This window comes from Trichosurus vulpecula, chromosome 2, assembly GCF_011100635.1.
Source record: "Trichosurus vulpecula isolate mTriVul1 chromosome 2, mTriVul1.pri, whole genome shotgun sequence".
In the NCBI taxonomy this organism is placed as follows: domain Eukaryota; kingdom Metazoa; phylum Chordata; class Mammalia; order Diprotodontia; family Phalangeridae; genus Trichosurus; species Trichosurus vulpecula.
Genome location: NC_050574.1, coordinates 246,215,988 through 246,229,472, shown reverse-complemented (window position 1 = coordinate 246,229,472; position 13,485 = coordinate 246,215,988). Strand labels below are relative to the sequence as shown.

At 37.4% G+C, this 13,485-nt stretch overlaps 1 protein-coding gene across 3 annotated transcripts in view; it reads left to right on the top strand.

Annotated features, from left to right (window-relative positions):
• Positions 1–315: 315 nt before the first annotated feature.
• Positions 316–13,485, top strand: part of TFPI (tissue factor pathway inhibitor) — a 124,505-nt gene continuing 111,335 nt past the window's right edge. For 2 of the 3 annotated variants that reach the window (XM_036745410.1, XM_036745411.1), the window contains exon 1: positions 316–613. The gene's annotated coding sequence lies outside the window, so the exon portion shown is untranslated. Of the gene's footprint in view, positions 614–8,711; positions 8,790–13,485 lie in introns of all 3 variants that reach the window. The other variant, XM_036745408.1, reaches the window with a different exon arrangement.

The following is a 13,485-nucleotide window of genomic DNA, read 5'->3' as shown; positions in this document are numbered from 1 at the left end:
AATAAATAGCTTTGCAAATTTCAAAAGTGATATATACATATGAGCTATTATTGTTTTATGAGAGGCAAAAAGTTATTAGAACTATGAAAAAAAGTCTTTCTCCCTCCCCATGGCAGGTTATTGCATACACGGAAAAAAAACCCCACCAGAATGTTAAGAAGCCCCCATTTTAAAATGGTACAGAATGAAATCTGAATAGAAGCTGCTTTCCTGTCTTGTTTCCTCCATACCAGAAAGGAGTCTTTTGAGAGTTTGGCAAAACAAATTAGCCTAAAATGCAGGCTGGGTTAGAATGAGCTAAACAGGAAGCTCTGCTATTCCCCACTGTTGGTGATCACTTTGAAACAAACTGAGCAACCCCTCTTTGCTCCAATAGACGGAAGCAACCTCTGGCTGTATAATCTTCAAGTTCTTACCTCTCCCTTTCACCCAGCTCCCAAGATCAAATTGCATTTCTTTCATGATTTTCTAGTCCTCTAGCTCCCTGATCTGGTGAAAAAGAAAGAAAAAAAAGTAGGAGATAAATCTTCACTTTTGTGCCTGGAGGGTTAAGCTAACTTCAACTCCGTTTTGAAAGAAAACTTTCCAAGAACTTTCTACAGGAATTTTGCTGGTGAGTACTTGGTAATATTCTTTCCTTTTTATCAGAAATTCAGTGGTCGTTTTGTTTTGTTTTTCAAGGCAGGGGGTGGGGAGAGAGGCTGAGAGACAGAGATAGGGAGAGGAAGACGACGTGTATTCCCAGGGATGAAAACTGATCCCTCCTCTGCTCAAAATAAACAGACATTCAAATGTAAAATCTAGCTCTTAGCACCTGAAAATTTGGGCTTCCAGTTTTAAAGAAGTTGAGAATGTGCCTTTACTCTGGATTGTTTATGTTCATATAACCATGAGGAAATGGTCGCCTGTTAAAATGTTCAAAAATAATGTTTAGCAATGAAAAAAGTTCAGGAATTGTGATCTATTAATTTTTTCGATGTTGAATAATTGTTTTCATGAAGAATAGCATTTTCCTTAAATATTGACATTCAGTACTTTGGAAGGAAAAATTATATTCTTTTTTAGTTTATGGAGTCTTTAAGGTGGATGAAAGTGCCTTTGGGAATCCTTTTCAGCTTGTTGAAATGAATTTAGTGTCATTTCAAAATTAAGCATAATGTCTAAAATGAAAAGTATGAACTAAAATCTCAAGGGATACCTGTTAACTTTTTCAGAAACCAAGACATCTCCATCATGACAATTAACCAATGATAAGGATGGTCCAGTCCTTAAGGTTCTAGTCTTAAAGCAGACCAAAAGGGAGCAAAGTGGCATAGTCAAAATGAATATTCACTCAGTTCTGAAGATCTGGGTTCAAGTCCTTCCTTTAACAGATATTAGTTGTGTGACAGTGGACACATCACTTAATCAGTGTCCCAGGCAACTCCTTAAACTGTAAATATAGACAAACTGCAGATCTACATCCTTTGAGTGTTTACTCACCCTGAGAGGCCCTCAGGATGATGAAATCACAGACCTGGATATGTTTTTAAGAGAACAGATATGATTTACATCAGTCTTTTGGTTTGATGTGACACAGTATGAAAGCACTCTGCATCTTTGGGGCTAAGCATAGCCCAGCATAGATTCATGTAGTATATAATATATTGTAATAGCAAAAACAATTTTAAAACTTTTAAAAGCCAAACCTCACAACCCCTGGAACCCAACAATTTTCTGTTTTTGAGGAGAGCTCATTCTATTTAAAAATTTAGGAGGGAGATAAAAAAAAACACAGAATAAAGGTCAGAGAACCAGTACAGTGTGGGAAAAAGAAAACAGAGAAATGATAAGCAACAGACTCAATATGACTCAGTACTCTGGAAATTAGTCACAAAATGACTTTGGATAATAGAGTACGATAGGAACCTAAGCCCTCCTTCCTGAGAGACTAAAGGGGGAGCCAAGGAAGGAAGTAGACAAGCCAGATAGTCATATTTCTAGTAGAAATACACTGTGTTTATGCCATAGAAAAATGCAAAGATCGGGACACCTTTTGAAAATCATAGAGGTTTTTGAACTCCAAAATACTGTTTTTATAATATTTCTAGGAATCCTTCAAATCCAGCAATGAAATAAATGTTTATTTCATTGCATAGTCATATCACAGCCAAATTTACAATAAAAATTCAAAATAATTGAAGAAAGTTATAAAAATAGAATAAAAGATTATCTTTTCAGATGTATTAGATAAGACTTGTTGAATGTTAACAGAGTTCATCTTGTTGATATAAATGGAAGCAAGAGACATGTTATGTCCTGTCTTATAATAGGTAAACATTTGCCTCTCTCTCGGTACTACTGTGTTTTTTTAAAAAATATATCACTCTATTATGTTGCATATAATAAAGACCAAAATATTAAAGATAAAGCAAGATATCAAATTAACCAGGTGAGAAAATGAACCTAGTGTTTTCTATCTCAAAAACCTGTACTAAGCCTGACTTTGAATATTAGTACCTTATTAGGTATGCTATGACATCAATTGTTTAATTAAAAGAGTAAATCTTTAACTTGCTTTCCCATTAAGTAATTAAACTAGAAACCTCTTTTCACTAAAATACATTGTAAGAAACATCTGTATATAGATCAGAAACTACTAGAATGTCAAAGCTTGAAGTTTCAAGTTCTAGGCTTGGAGCCATACAAAATATTTATCTTCTAATCCCAATGCTTGCTAGTTACATATGTGACATGAGGATGACACTTAGCTTTCCAAAGTATCCATCCTTGCAGTTGTAATAAAGGGATAATAATATATGCACCTTTTTCTTCACCAAGTTGTTGTGACAAAAGCATTGTGTACACTTTAAAGTGATATATGAAGTAACCTATCAACACATGTTTATTAAGCACTTATTACATTCCATATCCTGGGATAAACACTGGGGAATACAAATGCAAAAGTGAGCCAGTCCCTGAACTCAAGGAGTTTAAATCCTACAGGGACAGCTGACGTGTAAATATATAAGCATATTAATTATGTATATAAATATAAGTATATGTATATATTTGTATATATGTAGAATATACCTAACACAACATATAGATAACATTATATATAACCATGTATGTATATATAACTACAAAACTATATTATCTATATATGTATATTTACATATGTGTGAATATATAAATATATGTGTTACACAGAGGGAGGAAGTGAGACAGACAGAGAAAGAGAAACAGATAGAAACAGAAAAAATTATATATAGGGGCAATTAGGTGGTACAATGGATAGAGCACTTGGCCTGTTGTCAAAAAGACCTGAATTAAAATCTGACCTTATGCATTCATTAGCTATATGATGCTAGGTAAAAAAACTTACTGTATTTCCCCATGTATAAGACACACCTTAATTTTGGGGCCCAAAATTTGAAAAAAAAATGTATTACATAAAGTTATTGAACTCAAGTTTTATTCATCTGCTCATAGTTTTCAGGCATGTTTTGGGCAAGTCTGGTGCATGTACACATGCTTAGTCCATTCCATTTCATGAACCTACAATTGTGTCCTCCTTTGAAATCAGTAACTTCTTTTTCATCAGCAATTCTCCTTGCTTCATGCTGAACCATCTTTGTGGACACAGGAATTCGAATTACCCTTCGCTCTTCAATCCATATCTTCAATTCCATCTCTAAATCAGGCCATTTTGCTGACTCGCTTCTCATGGCCTTCTTCTGCTGTGGCATTTTCAGTAGGGTTTCTTCTTCCCGTAGCCAGTCTCAGATTGTTTTCTCAGTTGAAGGAGGACCAAGCTTACTTTCAGCAGCACAATTTCCATTCACTTTTGCGAACTGGATCACTTTTAACTTGAATTCAGCACTGTATGAAAATCTTTTCTGAGCCATTTCTGGGCAGAATATGGCAAAACATAACCTAATATACTGGTAACAAACGCGAAACAATGAGTGCAAAGACAACAAGCGTGAAAAAGGGGGAAATGCAAGTAAAAAAAATCTACAACAATGACCACAAAAACAAGAGCAAAAAAGTGGGAAATGCAAGTAAAAACATCTACAACCACTGTATAAGACACACCCAATTTTTACACCCCAAATGTTTCGTAAAAGGGTGCATCTTATACATGGGGAAAAACGGTACCTCTTTCTTAGTTTCCTCAGCTGTAGAATGGAGAAAATAATAGCACCTATTTCCAGAATTGTTTTGAGGATCAAGTGTTTTTTTTTTTAAATTAGATTTTAAAAATATTTTCTTTTTCTTTCATCACCATACTATCCCACATGCCCTTCCCCTTCCCCCTCCCCGAGAGCAATCCCATATGGCAAATAGTATTTTTTAGAGAGGAAAAAAAATGCCAGTCCAACTAACTGATCCATAAATTGAAAAAGTCCCAAAAGACATGCAATGTGTAATACCTTCCACAAATGGGTAGGTTAGGGGTATTTTCTCATATCTCTTCATTTGATCTATATAATTTTTAAAAATTATTTTAGTGTGTCACTGTTCTTTCCATTTACACTATAGTTACTGTATATATTATTTTCATGGCTCTGCATTCATTCATATAGATCTTTCCATGCTGCTATGTATTCATCACAGACATCATTTCTTATACCACAATGATATTCCATTGCATTCATGGGCCACAATTTATTTAGCCATTATCCAATCCATGGACATCTGTTTCCAATTGTTAATTATGGAAAAAAAATGTTACTATAAATATTTTAGAGTATATGAAAATGTTTTTCTTCTCAATTATTTCCTAATGGAATCTCTGGTTCAAAGGGTATGGACATTTTACTCACTTAATTTTCATAATTTTAAATTCCTCTTCGAAATGGTTGAACCATTTGATAAATCCACTGACAATGTCTAAATGTGTCTATCATTCCAAAATCCCTCCATCATTGACTCGACATTGTTCAGCACTTTTGCCAACTTGTAAGGTATGAGGTGAAACCTTAGGGTTGGTTTGACTTGCATTTCTCTTGTTATTAGTTATTTGGAAAACCTTTTTCATATGTTTGTGAATACTTTGTAGTTCTTCTGAGAACTTCATATCCTCTGATCATTTATCTGTTGGGGAATGGCTATTAGTATGCACATACATTTCATTTTTTGCATGTCTTTTTTGACAGTTCTTTATTTTATTTTACCAGAACAGAAATACAAAATAAAAAAGAGACAAAAATATATCATAAACTTAAATATTGAAACTTAAATATAAAGGAAGAAAAAAAAAAGCATGTCATGTGCATAGCAGAACATAGGAGAGGATTCAAAATATGTAACAATAAATTTTCATTTCAAGAAAGCCTGTATGATAAATAATACACCTTGTGTTGAGAATTGTCCATCATTGCTTCCTCGTGTTTTCTTTTGTTCTCTGATGTGCACTTTTCAACTTTGTTCTTTTTTCCCTCTCCCCTCCCCCCAGAAGGCTACAATATAATTTAGATATGTTTCTTGATGTATACATACACCTACGGATATATACATACACATTCATATATACATATGTATATAGACATATACTTTCCCAAACATACTCTACTCTTGCTCTTTGTTTGTTTTTTATATTTGTACATATCTTTTGTTTCCTATCCCTCCTGCCTCCTCTACTTCTACCTGCTACATCACCTTCCTATTACTTGCCTACACCCCCTCCTCCACCAACCACCCTACCCTCCTATTACTTGCCTTCCCCCTCTAAGGATCCCTTCCCTATCCTCCCATTCCCATCCTCCACCAACTACCCTGCCCTCCTAATACTTGCCTTCCCCTCTACAAGGATCCCTTCCCTATCCTCCCATTCTCATTGATCCGAACTCCCTTTACCTATTACCTCATTCTCCCCTATAAAAATCCCTCCCTTGTTCTAATCCCTCCCTTGTCCTTTCCCCCCTCACTATACCCCTACCATTTTATTTCTTCTAAATTTAGAAGACTTTTATACTCTTCTAAATATATATGTATTGTTCCCTCTTAAACCCATTCCCAATGAAAGTAGGTTACCAGAACTACCAGCCCTCCTCCACCATCTAAATCCTTTGTATCCTTTCTTCTTGCACCTCTTTTGTATACAATAGTTACTGTTTTTAGCTGTTTCTAAATGGTTTTACTTTTTAAATTCATATCATAGTCAGGTTTATCCCCCTCTTTCTTATGAGCTCGACAATTATTAATAAGAATGTTACACATACAGTTTACATTTTATGTTATATAAAAGGTAAGCAGTCTGTTCTTATGAATCCCTTATAGTCAGTCTTTGGTATGTCCCTTATGTTTCTCTTGGTTCTTGTATGTCAAACCTTCTATTAAGTTGGGGATTCTTTTTAACAAAGTGTTTTAACAATCTGGCTAGCAGCTTCTGTGGGGGCATACAATCCACCCACAGCCAGCACCCAAGAGGCTGCCGGCACTCTGGGAAAGCACAGGTTCTTTTTATCTGCTTAAACAAGGAAAGCACGATGAAGGGGTTGACCAGCTTTCTTTAATCCAGCATTCAGTTAGTTCAGGGGAGCATACAGACAAGTATCAACAGACAGACCAAATACAGACTACATTCAGTTAGTTCAGGGGAAAAAACAGCCAGCATCCTGAACTTTAGGTCATTCATTTAGTTCGGGGGAAAAACCACCAGCACCCCGAACTTCAGAACAAAATACAAATAAATTACAAATATCAACAGACAGACCCAATACAATTCATAGTTACCAACATCTAAGTTCAGCCTGAGAGCTTGGGCTAGCCCAGAGTCACACTCACCACCACTGCCGCGCCAACCGGAAAGAGGATCTTCAAGCTGTCCTCTCCCCTCTTATAGAGTTTTTGACATCATCAAGCACTGCCTGAATAACCAAGGCCGATTGGTTCTTGAGTTGGCCCCTTCCCCTAGGACTTTGGGAGGTTCACGTCCATGGAACACCTAATAGGGCGTGGCTCTGGAGTCAACACCTCCCCTCAGCCAGCCCCATGAATCATCACACAGGAAGTTCTCTGCTCCCAGGCATGGGTCTCTGGGATTCTTGCCCTGGAAGAGGAGCAGCAGGTCCATCACCCAGATGTTGGTAACTATGAATTGTGTTGGGTCTGTCTGTTGATATTTGTAATTCGCTTGTATTTTGGTTTTGAGGTTTGGGGTGCTGGTTTGTTTTTTCCCCCGAACTAAATGAATGCTTTGAACCTCAGGGTGCTGGTTTTTTCCCCTGAAGTAAGTCAATGAATCTGTATTTGGTCTGTCTCTTGATGCTTGTCTGTATGCTCCCCTGAACTAACTGAATGCTAACTGAATGCTGGGGTTTTCCCCTGAACTAAATGAATGTTGTCTGTATGCTAAGTGAATGCTGGATTAAAGTAAGCTGGTCAACCCCTTCACCGTGCTTTCCTTGTTTAAGCAGATAAAAAGAACCTGTGCTTTCCTGGCAGCTTCCTGGGTCCCAGCAGCCACCTGGGTGCCGGCTGTGGGGGAGGGATCTTACGCCCCCACAGAAGCTGCTAGCTGGGTTGTTAAAACAGCAAGTGACATTGCTCTTTGCAGTTTTCTTTACTTCAATATCCTCCTCTTAAGATGAACCCCAGTCATCTCTATTCCCATAATAGGTCTCTATGATTGGATTCTTTCTCCTTTGCCTGTGCATTTTTTTTTGTGTGTGTGGTAATGACCTGATTTTTGTAATACCTCTAGCCCAGGGGTATGGGAAATGGTGCCTCTTGCCCTGAATCTTCAGTTGTCTCCTCTAGCCTGGAACCAAAGCCAAACTTCCAACCTCCAGTAAGTGCCCAAAGCCAGGGGCTTTCTGCCCCACTGCTTATGCACTCATCAGGTGTGTGCAATGGTTTCTTCTCACCCCCATTGCTCTTCAGAGCACAGCTGGGTCTGGTGTTCCTCGTCAACACAGGTTCCTGCAATCTTCCTGGGCTCAAATGCACAACTTGCCTTACTATACGGGGTGAAATTTCCAGTGGCTGGGGCAAAGGCAGCCTCTCAGACCAACTACCCCTGGGGTTTGCTGCTCATTATTTAAGTGGCTTGTCACTTGTTGAAATGGCCTGGAGGTGTTTATTCCTTGCAGGGACCAAATCTGGTCCTGAGGTTTTTCTTCAGATCTTCTCAAACTGTTAGGGGAAGATCCCAGTTGTGCCCCTATTTTTCTTTGTCTCCACCCATACTTTGTTTGCCCTAAGGTGCTATTTTAACTCTTTTGTGTGGGAAAATCTTGAAAGCTTGGAATTTTCTGATCTACTCCGCCATCTTCCCGGAATCCTCTCCTGCATGTCTTTCTAAAAAGGATTTCTCTCACTTTCTTCATATACATCTTCTCTTTCTATTTATTCCAGACCCTCATATCCTGGTTCTGGTTCATGACCCCCGTAATCATCTGGTCTCTCTCTTTTCACTATATTTTTCATACAATACATACATTCAAAGCTATCAAGGTATATATTCTAGGGTCTCCCCTGTAGGCATTTTCTGCCACTGCCTTATAGGACTTACCCCATGAATAATCCTTTCCCATCGTGCCTCGTTTCCAACATAATGCCAATTATTTTGGGTATTGAGGACATTACCCCATGGTAGGCACCCTCCCCCACCATGTCCCTTATTATGCAGCCCACCACTGGTCTATACACTCTCTTGTTGACTTTTTCCCCCTACATTTGCTTGGAAATCTCTCTGTGGCTATGCTTTCCCATTTCTCCAGGTGCCACTCCACGGGTTCCTACTCTGACACTTCAGAAATAGACGTTTTAAACTTCAAATTCCCCAGGGCTCATCCAGGGTAAGTCTAGAGCCTGCTTTCCCTGGCATTGGCAGGTCAGAGTTATAGGCAATTCAGAGCTTTGCAGTATTGGTGCTTCCAGGCTTCAGTCTCAGCAATCTTTTGCCCCTGAAGGGTGGTAGTCAAGCTGATTGTTGAAGACTGAGTGAAATTCCACAGCCTGAAGCCAGAATCTCTATGGCACTTTAAAGTAGGGGAGAAAAATGAGGAATAGTGAAAGGACAGGTGTTCATGTAACCCTGTGTTATGTCCTTGGGTCTGCTAGTGCAGCGTAGCAACTGGTAGTGTGGGAGGTGGAAAAGGGGTGCTAAGTAAGCTCAGGGTCAACAGGCTGGGTTGAGTGGATTTTTAGTCTTCTTTTGGATTCTAGGTGTCCTAGATTATGGAAACAGCTGAAGTTGTTTTATATTTGGTGCATAATTTCTATTTTGGAGAAGTTTGAGAGGTCGTGTGGATTGGAGAAAATTTCTAGTCTGCCATCTTGTTGCTCACAAGACCCTGAGGTAGTGTTTGTAAAGTGCTTATCACAATTCCTGGCACATAGAAAGCATTTTGAAAAAAAAAAAGCTTGTTTCCTTCATAGTAGTTTGGGGAGACAATATACTAGCTGCTGTGGGGTGAAGGGATCAAGAAAGTCTTTATGTAGAAAGTGAGAAATGATCTGAATCTTGCAGGGAACCAGATATTCCAAGAGGCAAAGGGTAAAAAAGGACTGCATTCCAGGCATACAGAAGAGAGAATGTAAGGGAATAGATCATCATCTATACAGTAGAACAGTAGGCCAGTATGGCTAAATTACAGTGTTTGAAGGATAGTGATGTTCATAAAGATTAAAAAGGTAGTAAAGGCACAGGTATATACACACACACATATACACATACACACAAATACATACATATACATATATATACATACATATACATACACACACATATATGTTTATATATAAACATATATCTTTATTTGCGTGTGTGTGTGTGTGTGTGTGTGTGTGTGTGTGTGTAATCTGTAGATCAAACTTGAGGAATATTATTCTGGTACTTGTACAAAAGCTAGATTAGTGTTGAAGAGCTTGAGGTAGGTGACAAAAGAAGAAACTATTACAGTAGTCCAAGAGAAAGGACATACATTAAGGCGATGGATTTGTGAGTGGGGTGGGGGGGGTGCGCTTATACAGGAGTATTGTGGAGATAGAAGTGATAAGATTTGGTAAAGGACTATATATTTAGAGTAAATGAATAAGAATCAAGAATGACATATTTGAAAATTTTAACTGGAAGAATGGTAATACTCTTGATAGTAACAGGCAAGTTTGGAAGAGGTATGGGTTTGGGGGCAAAGATAATGAGATAGATTTTGGTTATTTTGTAGTGTATAGACAGTTTATCACATAGGACTAAGAAAATATTAATGTTTTACTATTTTGGTTATACTGGTCTAGATATTCTCTTCACTATTCATTCAGAATCTGTTTGAGTCACTTTAGGATTCTCTGAATCTTAAGACTTCATATTTTGTGGTTACTAATGCTATACTTGGCTGTCTGTAATCTTTCATTCTTACTACATGACTAGCCTCTCTCCCTTTCCAGTCACAGAAGTTATTTACTTATTGCTTAACAGATTAGGAAACTATTTCCCATAAGGGTTGAATTCTGTGCTAAAGGTCACATAGCCACTTAGAGGCAAAGTCAGAATTAGAACTCAGATCTATTTTATTTTGTCATTAAAGTACAACAAAATACATAAAGGTGTCTTGGCATATAGATAGTATGCTGGACTAACAGTAAGAAAGATCAAGATTCGATTGTGCCTTCTCATACAATAGATATGTAGTCCTTTTTGGCCACCTGCCAAAATGAATAAAGCTGTGGAGTTGGAGTTAGGAAAACCTGGGTACAAATCCTTTATTAGATACTACCCATAAGATCCCAGAAAAGGCACTTAATGTCTTTAGGCCTCAATTTCCTTATCTATAAAATGGGGCTAATAATAGCAACTACCCCACTGGATTATTATGATAATCAAATGAGATAATATACATAAGCCACTTCCTAAACCTCTAACTATGCTGCTGCTACTACTACTACTACTAATATTACTACTACCACTATTCATTATTATTATTATCATTATTATTAAAAATCATAAGGTACTCATGTACCCCAGGGAATTCCCTACAACTTATATACTAAATGATAGATTGGTATAGACTTTAAAAAGTATATTCATCATTTTCAGAATAAAGTTTCTTCACATGATTGCTTATTTGCATTAGTCAAATTAAATATATGATTGTTAAAGATTAACATCTTGTGATTATAAAGTTAATGTCTATAACTGTAGCATAATGTAAGATAGACAGATAAATGATAGATAGATATAGATCTAAAAACTTAATAGAATCATAGGGATGGCCAAGCCCTTGTTTGTAATCACATTAAATTATTTAACTGAAGCAAAGTAAAAGAGAACAATGTGTCATAGTGGATATGGTATAGGACTTTGTAGTAAGGAAGAGTTAAATTCAAGTTATATTTCCTACATGTATGTATAGATATTTAATATACATTTATATACATATATGTGTATAAATGCATACCTAACTTAAACCTGGTTTCCCTGAATATGTTTATCTACACTACCTACTACACCACATTTATTCACATGTTTTAGTTCATGTATGTATACATATAGTTGTGTTGGGATAGATATATACGGAGATAATTGCATACATTATATTTTGAGTTGTTCACTTTGTTCACCTTGAAGGTGGTGACTAACGTTCAGATTGTTTGTTTGTTGGAGTGGTGGTATTTTAATCCAGATTTTGCTCTTTTACCCTTTAAAGACTTTAGTGTTTTGGGGAATTTAACTTAGAAGGTTGCCTTTTCAGGGCAAACTATTAAACAACATATTCAAAATTGTTTTCTCTCTGAGCCCATATATAGAAATGATAAAATTCCTCTTGAATTCTGTCATCGGTAGTTTTCAGTCATTTGTATATAGGAAGCTTGTAATGTCTATAAAAATTCTTGTAATTGCACATCAATGGAGCCATTTCTACATTGCTCTCCATATCTTTCAGAAAAAGGGAGGGGTATTCTTGCTGGGCAGCCCTCCTTATTGCCGTTATACCCTGCTTCTATTCCAACATCTCTGCTGCTCTCCTCTACTGCTGTCTTGTACTCCTGATTGGTTTGCCATGTCCTAAACTCAGCTCAGTGGAAGATATAGCTTTGGGAAATACTTCCAAATAAAGTTACTTCCGCTGAAAGACTAGGAAGTTCTTAATTATCCTCCCTTCCCTTCTCTCCCTTCAACCCAACAGATTACACTAAAGCATTGCCAATGCCTTTTGTCTCTGTCACTATTATATTATGCTCCTCCCTTTGGCTGTCACAGAATCTTTCATTGAGTGGACAGTAGTTTTTGCCAAATCCACAGTTTCTGTAAAGGAGTATCCTAACATAGGTCTGTCTCCACACATCCTCCATACATAAGATATCATCACAGGAAACAGAGAAGTACATCAGCTTTTCCTTGGATTCTGGAATCCAAATGAGAGGTCAGAGGAGGCTGAAAAAGAAGGGGACAAAGTAGAACTGAGAGTGACCATGACCAGTGTCCTAAGAGGAATGTGTGTGTGTGTGTGTGTGTGTGTGTGTGTGTGCTAAAAGGATACTTCCATATAATCTGACTCTCACATCCCACTGTGAAACACAAAGTAGACAGAACTGTAGCACAGGAGAAAAGTTTGGGGTGGCATTTTTGAAGGCACTGCCTCAGAACTCCACATAAATTGGGGGTTAGGACAAAATAATGTTTCAAGTTCCTGACTAAAGGAGTTTATAGAAACACTGAATTACAAAACTTTCTAATTGAAAGGGACTACAGAAGCTGACATGTCCAACCCATATATAACCAAATATTTCCTCAATAATATACCCAACAAGTGGGCATTATTTTTTTTCATTCAAGACACTCTATAAGGAAGAAATTATTACTTTTTGAGATGGTCAATTCCACTTTTGGATAGCTCTAATTGCTAGGAAACATTTACTTACCCCAAATGTATATTTGCCACCTTACAACCCCACTCACTGCTTCTTATTCTGCCCTTACAGGGCAAACAGCACAAATCTAAATCTTACTGTACATGACAGCTCTTAAAAATATGAAAGATAGTTTTTAGTTCCTCCAAGTCTTCTCTTCTCCAGTCTAAATACTCCTCATTAATCATCATATGAAATATCCTCTACTTCTCTCACCATCCTACTTATCCTCTTCTGAACATACTCCAGCTTCTCTAGGGTTTACTAATATTTGGATCTCAAGGACTAAACATTGGGCTCCTGACCATTGATGAGTATTGTGGAACTATTTTCCCTTTTATTCTGGGTGTTCTGCCCCCCTTAAGGAAGCTGAGGAGAGCATTAGATTGAAGCAGGGTAGTGCAAGCTGACATGTAAGAAGATGTAGATTTTGGGACCCACAAGTGTTATGTCATGCAACTGACAGACTATTTGAAAGAGTCTGATGTCTTAGTGACAATTTCCTCAAAACAGAGGAACAGAGAGAAGCAAGCAATTAGGTGATGCTTGAGTTGAATAACATGAAATCCAACCACAGAATATGAAATTGCTGTGAAATATTAATGACCTTGGAAAATACAATAGAGAACCACTTCATACCAC